Here is an 8,058-nt window from a genome sequence, read left to right on the forward strand (position 1 = left end):
CAAATTGAAATGTACAATTTAAAATGTGCAAAGTAAATATATTATCAAAGTATAGGCACATCACCATGTATAATTCTGGGATTTGATTATTTTGTAAATTCAGTGAACTCAAGAACCATTAAAAGATGAATGAAAGATCGCCCCCAACAGGACAAACAAAACAACCATGTGCAAAAGACAACAAAATTCAAATACAAAAGAAGTAAAACTAACAAATAACCCAGAAATAAACATCAAGAACATGAGATGAAGAGCTGTTGATTGTGTCCATTGGTTGTGGGAATAGCAAAGTTTAAGGATCTGGTCTCAATTTAGAAAAAAAATTTGGTTTAGCGAATTTTTCATTATCATCTCCCATTCTCCTTAATTATTTTTTTTTATCCCTTCCATAACTGACAAAGTCTTTAAGTATTGGGATGAACTACGTATTAAGTGTTTTTGGAACTTGTTTATCTCAGGATCTCTTGCATTATTTGACCAATTGTCAAATAAATTTGCACTCCCAAAATCACATTTTTACAGATAGCTTCAAATTAGAGATTTCTATGTTTCCAATTAGCTACTTTTCCTATAGGTCCTGATAAAAATTTACTGGACGATGTTTTAAATTTAAAACCTTTTGTTAATGGTTCTATTACCGGTATCTATAACTTGTTGATTAATTCTAGACAAGACTTTTTAGATAAAATAAAAAAAGCTTGGGAGGATTACCTAAATTGTCAGATTGATAGATGGAATAAAATTCTTAAGCGGGTTAATAAATCATCTTTCTGTGCTCGTCATTCTCTTCTACAATTTAAAGTGGTTCATAGAGCTTACATTTCTAAACAGAAGCTCTTCAGTTTTTACCCGAATGTTTCTGCACTTTGTAATAAATGCAACTCTGCTGATGCCTCTTTAATTCATGTGTTTTGGTTTTGCCCTACAATTGAAAAGTTTTGGCGGGAAGTATTTCATACCTTCTCTCAACTTTTTAGGGTCCAATTTGACCCAAATCCCCTTACTGCCTTGTTTGCTATTATTGCAAATGAAGATATAACTTTAAATACCCCTAACCTACCGGTTTTAGTTTTTACCTCTCTTTTAGCAAGAAGAGCAATCTTGCTTAAATGGAAGGAGTCTACCCCTCCTACACATCTTCAACAGCTACATGATATTATGTCGTATTTAAATTTTGAAAATATCCGCTGCTCAGTCTTAAATTCGAAACAATCTTTTTTATGATATTTGGGGACCTTTCTTAAATTACTTTTCCAATTTATAAAGTTTAACAGTGCCCAGACTTTTATGTATATTTTTATCTTCTCTTAAGTGAATACGTTTTTTTTCTAATTATCGATTGTCATCCATTACCTTTTTTCTTTAGTAGTTGGTAGGGGTTTGACTTTTTTATATATAAAAAAATTATTTTATGGTGTATGACCTATCTTTACATGTTTGATTACTTTATGTATTATGCTATAACATTTTGATCAATTTTATTACAATATATGAATGTACACAAGTTATGTTGAGATATATCTATGTGTTGCACTCTGTAAATCTTTTTTTTTCCTTCTGAATAAAAATATTGTAAAAGAAAGCAGGACCTGTTGGTTGAGTGTAATAACTGTTCCTGAACCTGGGGTTGAGGCTCCTGAGGCTCATGCACCTTCTTCCTGATGGCAGCATTGAGAAGAGAGCATGGCCTGGGTGGTGGGGGTCCTTGATGATGGATGCTGATTTCCTGCGACAGCACTCCGCAGAGATGTGCTCAGTCGTGAGGAGAGTTTTACCCGTGATGTGAAGGGCCATATCTACTATGATGTGCTGGGCCACACTACTGAGGGCAGACAGTTCCTACTTTCTTGTAATTGCACCTGTGTCTCGGGCTTGGGAGAGGTCCTCTGAAATGTTAACAGTGTGGAATTTAAAGTTGCTGAACGTCTCCACCTTTGAGCCCCGATGAGGATTGCCTCATGGGTTCCTGTTTCCTCCTCCAAAGTCCAGAACCAGTTCATTGCTCTTGCTCTCATTGAATGAGAGGCTGCTCTTGGTCCATAAGACCATGAGAGACAGAAGCAGAATTAGGCCATTTGGCCCATCAAAACTGCTCTGCCACTTCATCATGGTAAATCCATTTTTCCTCCCAGCCCCATTTTCCTGCCTTCGCCGCGTATCCTTTCATGCCCTGACCGATCGAAAGTCCATCAACCTCTGCCTTAGCAAAAGGAAAAGCAGCATCCGTCATCAAGGCAAGATGAGCTGAGGCACCTCCCACTCCATACCCATCCATTTCTGTCCCTCCCCCCTCTCCACTCTCTTGCCTACAAACCTCACTTTCACTCCTTACCATTCTCTTCTCTCTCTACCTCCCCTCCCTCAACTTTCTCCTCTCTCCTCTCTCTCTCACACTCTCCTCCCACACTCTCTCCCCACACTTCCCACTCTCTCCCAACTCTCCCACCCTCACCCCCACTACACCCACTCTCTCAGATCAATGATTCTCTGCTCTGTTTAGACTTGTTTAGTAGATTGTTCGTATCACTTGTTCCTTCATCAATTCCTTCACTCTTTGTTTTAGACGTGGGATTGTGTTTTTCATTATATATTGTACTTCTCACTTACTGTAATCCAAAAAACAATCCCGCAGCATCCTCGAAAAGTTCCTAATCCCCTCTGATCGAATCCTCTCATCTTGCTGATCTCGGTCCGACACGTCCACTCTTTATTATTTTCCATAGAGGTTGCCTGACCTGCTGAGTTCCTCCAGCATTTTGTGTGTGTTGTTCTCCTTTACACCAACTCCTCTCTGTTCCTTTCCTTTCCCATTTCCTGCACCTCTCTCCCTTCCTCCATTCTTACCCATGTCTGCCACGCGCTCTCACTCCCTCTGTCCCTCTCTCATCCCGACAATTCATTGCAGTCTCTCTGTCTCCCCCTTTATCACTCTCTCTCTCACACACACAAACCTCTCCCCTGTATTACTCTCGCAATCACTCCCACACTCTCCTCCACTCCATCCCTCTCCATCTCTCCCGCCTCCACGCTACTCCACTCCTTCCTATCCCCCTCTCTCCTTCCCTCCCTCTCTATCCCACCCCTGTTCCTGCTCTCCTTCTCTTGTTTGCCCAAATTTCACGTAAAATTGTTCTCCCTCTCTGCCTCCCCAGCCTCTATCTTTGCTCAGGTTCTTACCCTCCACCTTCCTTCCTCCTTCCCTCGGTGCCTCTCTTCACCCTCTATCACTGCACCCACTCGCTCAACCCACTCTCACCCTGTTCAACCTACTTACCCGCACTCTCCCATTCTCCCCCCTATAGTCTACCCTTTGTCTCTTAACATCTCTCTCCCTCACTCTCTTTCTCTCCTCACCACTGTCACAACTGTCCTTCGGCCACGGAGAGAGGGGAAAGAAATAGACGCAGATGAAGAGGGAGGAGTGAAACTGATCGAGTCAGCAATTGATTGTATCGGCATTGGCTTCGTTCAGTGAACCCAGCTCCGCCTTTCTCCCAGACTGCATATCCTTCCCTCCATCCGTGCATTTATAGTACACTGAGTGAGAGAGAGAGAGACAGACAGACAGACAGAGAGGGAGACAGAGAGAGAGGGAGAGACAGAAAGGGAGAGGGGGAGAGAGGGAGAGACAGCGAGAGAGGGAGAGAGAGAGAGAGAGAGCGGGAGACAGAAAGGGAAAGAGAGTGAGTGGGAGAGGGAGACAGAGAGAGAGAGGGGGGAAGAGAGACAGAGAGGGAGAGGGAGACAGAGGGGGAGAGAGAGAGGGTGTGGAGAGAGTGAGAGAGAGACAGACAGACAGAGAAGAGAAAGTGAGTGAGAGAGAGTGGGGGGAGAGACAGAGGGAGAGAGAGAGAGAGGGAGACAGAAAGAAAGTGAGAGACAGAGAGAGGAAGGGGAGAGAGAGAGAGAGAGGAGGGGGAGTGAGAGAGGGAGACGTATAGGGAGAGGGAGATGGAGAGGGTGAGAGTAAAATTCCTCTCCTGTCTGGTTCCATTTAGTCCTGTTTCTCCATCTTCCCAGTATCTCCTGCTTCTCAACTTCCCCCGAGCTCTTTACCCGTTCTATCTCTCCTCCTTCTACACACTTACTTCTCCCCACATCTCGTCATCCCTTAGTCTCCCTCCTCCCTCGCCGCCTTCCCAATTCCCTCAACTGTTTCTCCCTCTTCCCAATGGCCTGATACTTCGCCTCGCCCTCTCCCTCCCTCTCCGCTGAGGGTTTAACAGTGAATCAGAGTCACCGGAAGTTGAGTAAATCCGTGTCCAGCGGAAGCGACAGCAGATAAAGCCTTTCGGCTGGATGAGGAGGGCGCGGGAGGAATATGTTTCTTATGAGTGATGCAGGATTCAGGAAGGTAGGGAGTAAGCAGAGGGTGAGGGGTTAGTGTGAGAGTGGTGTAAGGCGGAGGGAGTGGGGAGTAAAGGAGGAGAGTGAGGAGGAGGGATAGTAGAGTTTGGGATGAGAAAGGAGAAGCGGAGAGAGACTAGAGAGAGGAAGGTGAGAGTGAGAAAAGTGAGAGAGAAGGACGAGATTCGGGGAAAGCGCGTAAATAGACCCTTCAGTCCGTCTGGACAGTTCCACCCGTGTTCACAGAGCCAGTGCTGTTTGCACACGGTTGGAATTTACTCCTGTAAACCTTCTCCACCCGCGTGTCGGGTCGGAGCTGGAGAGCTTTGTGACCTGGTATCGACACTCCCCACCCCCTCCATTTCACCAACACAATAGAGCTGGTTACTGACAACAGGAAGTCAGCCGGGGCGATGCAGACATTCCTGATTACATCAACGGCAGAGGATAAGGGGGTTGACAGCTCCAATCTCCTGAGAGTGAACACCACTAACAGCCTGTCCTTGTCCTGCCACAAGGACACTATCGCCAAGAAAGCTCAGCGGCATCTCTGCTTCTGTGAGAGGCTGAAGAAAATCGGCGCCTCCTGGACGACCATCATCTATTTTTACAGAACTCATCCTGTGCGGAAACTAGTCGTGTTGTCACGGCAACAGCACTGGCCACCACCGGAAACACTGCAGAGAGCTGTGAACAAGTTCAGCACATCATGGAAACTGTGGACACTGTTTACACATCTCTCTGCTTCAATAAAACAGTCCACGTTATCAAAGACCCCACACACGTCGAACATTCTGACTTCCTGAGAGATGGACCACTAACTTCACAATCTCCCTAATGCAGTGTTGTGATTAATTGGTCTGTATAATTCGTTAATTTAATTAATTGTCCCCCTACATTTCGCGACCCCGCACTCCCAGTCCCGAGGTGATGAATTGATCTTTATTGACGGGATGCGAATCAAAGGTTATCATTGTACCTTGATTCATTGAAAGCAAATGTCCCAATTTACACTCATCTCCCCTCTCCTCTTCTCTCTCCCCCCTCTCTCATTCTCTCTGCCTGTCACTCTCTCTCTCTCCCTCTCTCTTTCCCTTTTCTCTACCCCTCTCTTTTCCCTTCTTCCCCCTCTCTTACGTCCTCACTTACACTCTCTCTCCCCCCTTCTCCAGACTCCTCCGCCGCCTATTCTGCAGCACACTAAACGGAAACAAACAGGCCTCTCCCGGATACCACAAACCTTTATCTTCTGAGAGAACATTGAATCTTTCCAACCGACGAGAAATTATACAGCATCTGTAATCCACTGAGTGTGTAAAACCGTCATCACAGTGCGGGGTGGGGGAGGGGTGCTGGTCTGGACGGGTGGGTGGCGGAGACAGCAAGCTACAGGAAAGGTGGAATTGGGGAGAAAACGAGAGGCAAGCGAAAGGTTAGGCATAAACGGAGTAAGAGACAATAAGGGAAAGATGCAGGTTAGTGACTGTGTAGGGAAGAATGTTTGGATGAAAGAGTGGGAGGGTGCAAAAGAGAACAGATGAGGAAAAGAAGAGATAGAGAAATTGAGGAATTGTATATGTAAAGAGAGAGAGTGAGAGAGAGACGGAGAGATAAGAAAGTTAAGGGGGAGAGATAAGAGAGTTAAGGAGGAGAGAGGGAGAAAGGGAGAGAGAGAGGACTGTGCAGCAGAGTGGAGTACCGGGGCACAGGTAAACATCATCTTTGAACTGTCCCACCCTCACCTTGAAATCACGTCCTCTGGTAATTGAGATATTCACCTGGTGAACAAACGATGTCGGTTCTCTTCTCTCAGATCTCTACTTAGCCTCGGTCTGCCTCTGGTCTCCCCTCAGCCCCCATCGCTACAGAGGAAACAACTGAAGCCTCTCCAACCTTTCATTCCCTCTGATCCATGAGGCAACCCCTCCATTTCCGGGACATTAACTCTCACCCGATCCTCCCTCCGCCGTAACAGGGTTAGAGTTCCTCCTGTTGTCAACCAACGACCAGCGGTTCTGTGGTGGCGATAGAGTCACCCGGATGGTGAGATGTGTCCAGGTGCCAGGGACAGGGATGACTCCGATCAGGTCCCCTGCATTCTAAAGAGGGAGGGCGAGCAACCAGACTTGTTGGTAAATATTGGCACCAATGACAGGTAAAAAATGTCAGCAGGCCCTGGAAACTGCAGAGGCGTGAGAGAGGAGCTGGCCAAAAGTGATTCGAAGAGATGTCAAAGCAAGACTGGGTGGAATTTTGGGAAGCAATTCAGAAAGCCCAGGTTATACACATCCGAAAGAGACAGAAGTGTTCAAAATGCAGATAGTCCATAAGACCATGAGGTGCAGGAGTAGATTAGGACATTCGGCCCATCGACTCTGCTTTAACATATCACCGTATCATCCTTGTTGATCCAATTTCGTCCCAGACCCAATCTCCTGTCTTCTCCTCGTATCCTTTCACACCCTGAACAATCAGTACTATATGACCTTCTGTAGTAAATGTACAGAGACTCGGCCTCCACCGTTGCCTGTGGAAAAGAATCCCATAGATTCTCCACTCTGGCTAAAGAAATTTCTCCTCATTTCCGTTCTAACAGGATGCCCTCTGTTATGGCACATCCGGTCTTAGACCCACCAATCACAGGAAAAATCCTGCCCACATCCACTCTATCAAGGCTCCTCCTTCAATGAGTTCACCCCTTATTTTTCTGAATTCTGGCCCAGAGACATCAATGGTGACATGACAACCTATTTAATACTGGAACTATTTTCGTGCACCTCCTCTGAACCCCCTGGAGATTCAGCACATCCTTTCTAAGACAAGGAGCTCAAACCTGCCCAAAATACTACAAGTGAGGCCAACACAGATGCCTTGTGCAGGAAGGCACAGAGTCGACTGTACTTCCTTAGAAGGCTGGCGTCATTCAATGTCTGTAGTGAGATGCTGAAGATGTTCTATAGGTCAGTTGTGGAGAGAGCCCTCTTCTTTGTGGTGGCGTGTTGGGGAGGAAGCATTAAGAAGAGGGACGCCTCACGTCTTAATAAGCTGGTAAGGAAGGCGGGCTCTGTCGTGGGCAAAGTACTGGAGAGTATAACATCGGTAGCAGAGCGAAGGGCGCTGAGTAGTCTACGGTCAATTATGGAAAACCCTGAACATCCTCTACATAGCACCATCCAGAGACAGAGAAGCAGTTTCAGCGACAGGTTGCTATCGATGCAATGCTCCTCAGACAGGATGAAGAGATCAATACTCCCCAATGCCATTCGGCTTTACAATTCAACCGCCAGGAGTAAGATATGTTAAAGTGCCGGGGCTAGGACTCAATGTATTTAAGTAAACTACTTAAGAACTTTTTAAAAGCTATTATTAATGCTTTTTGAGAGAGTGATTTAGATGCATATCATATTTTTACTGAGTTAAGTATTGTATGTAATTAGTTTTGCTACAACAAGTGTATGGGACATTGGAAAAAAATGTTGAATTTCCCCATGGGGATGAATAAAGTATCTATCTATCACCAGAGCTTTTTAATGTTTCAGCATTTCGTCCTTGCTTTTACCTTTTAGTCTTCATGAAATTAATGCTCTGTATTCCATCTGCCGTTTCCAATCCTAATCTGTCTAGCTCCTTCTGTGGCCTCTCTACGTCCTCAGAACTGCCTTTTCCCCATCTCTGTTCATGTCCTCTGCAGATTTTGTAACAAAGCCATCA

The sequence above is a fragment of the Hemitrygon akajei genome, unplaced genomic scaffold, assembly GCF_048418815.1.
Source record: "Hemitrygon akajei unplaced genomic scaffold, sHemAka1.3 Scf000034, whole genome shotgun sequence".
Taxonomy (NCBI): Eukaryota; Metazoa; Chordata; class Chondrichthyes; order Myliobatiformes; family Dasyatidae; genus Hemitrygon; species Hemitrygon akajei.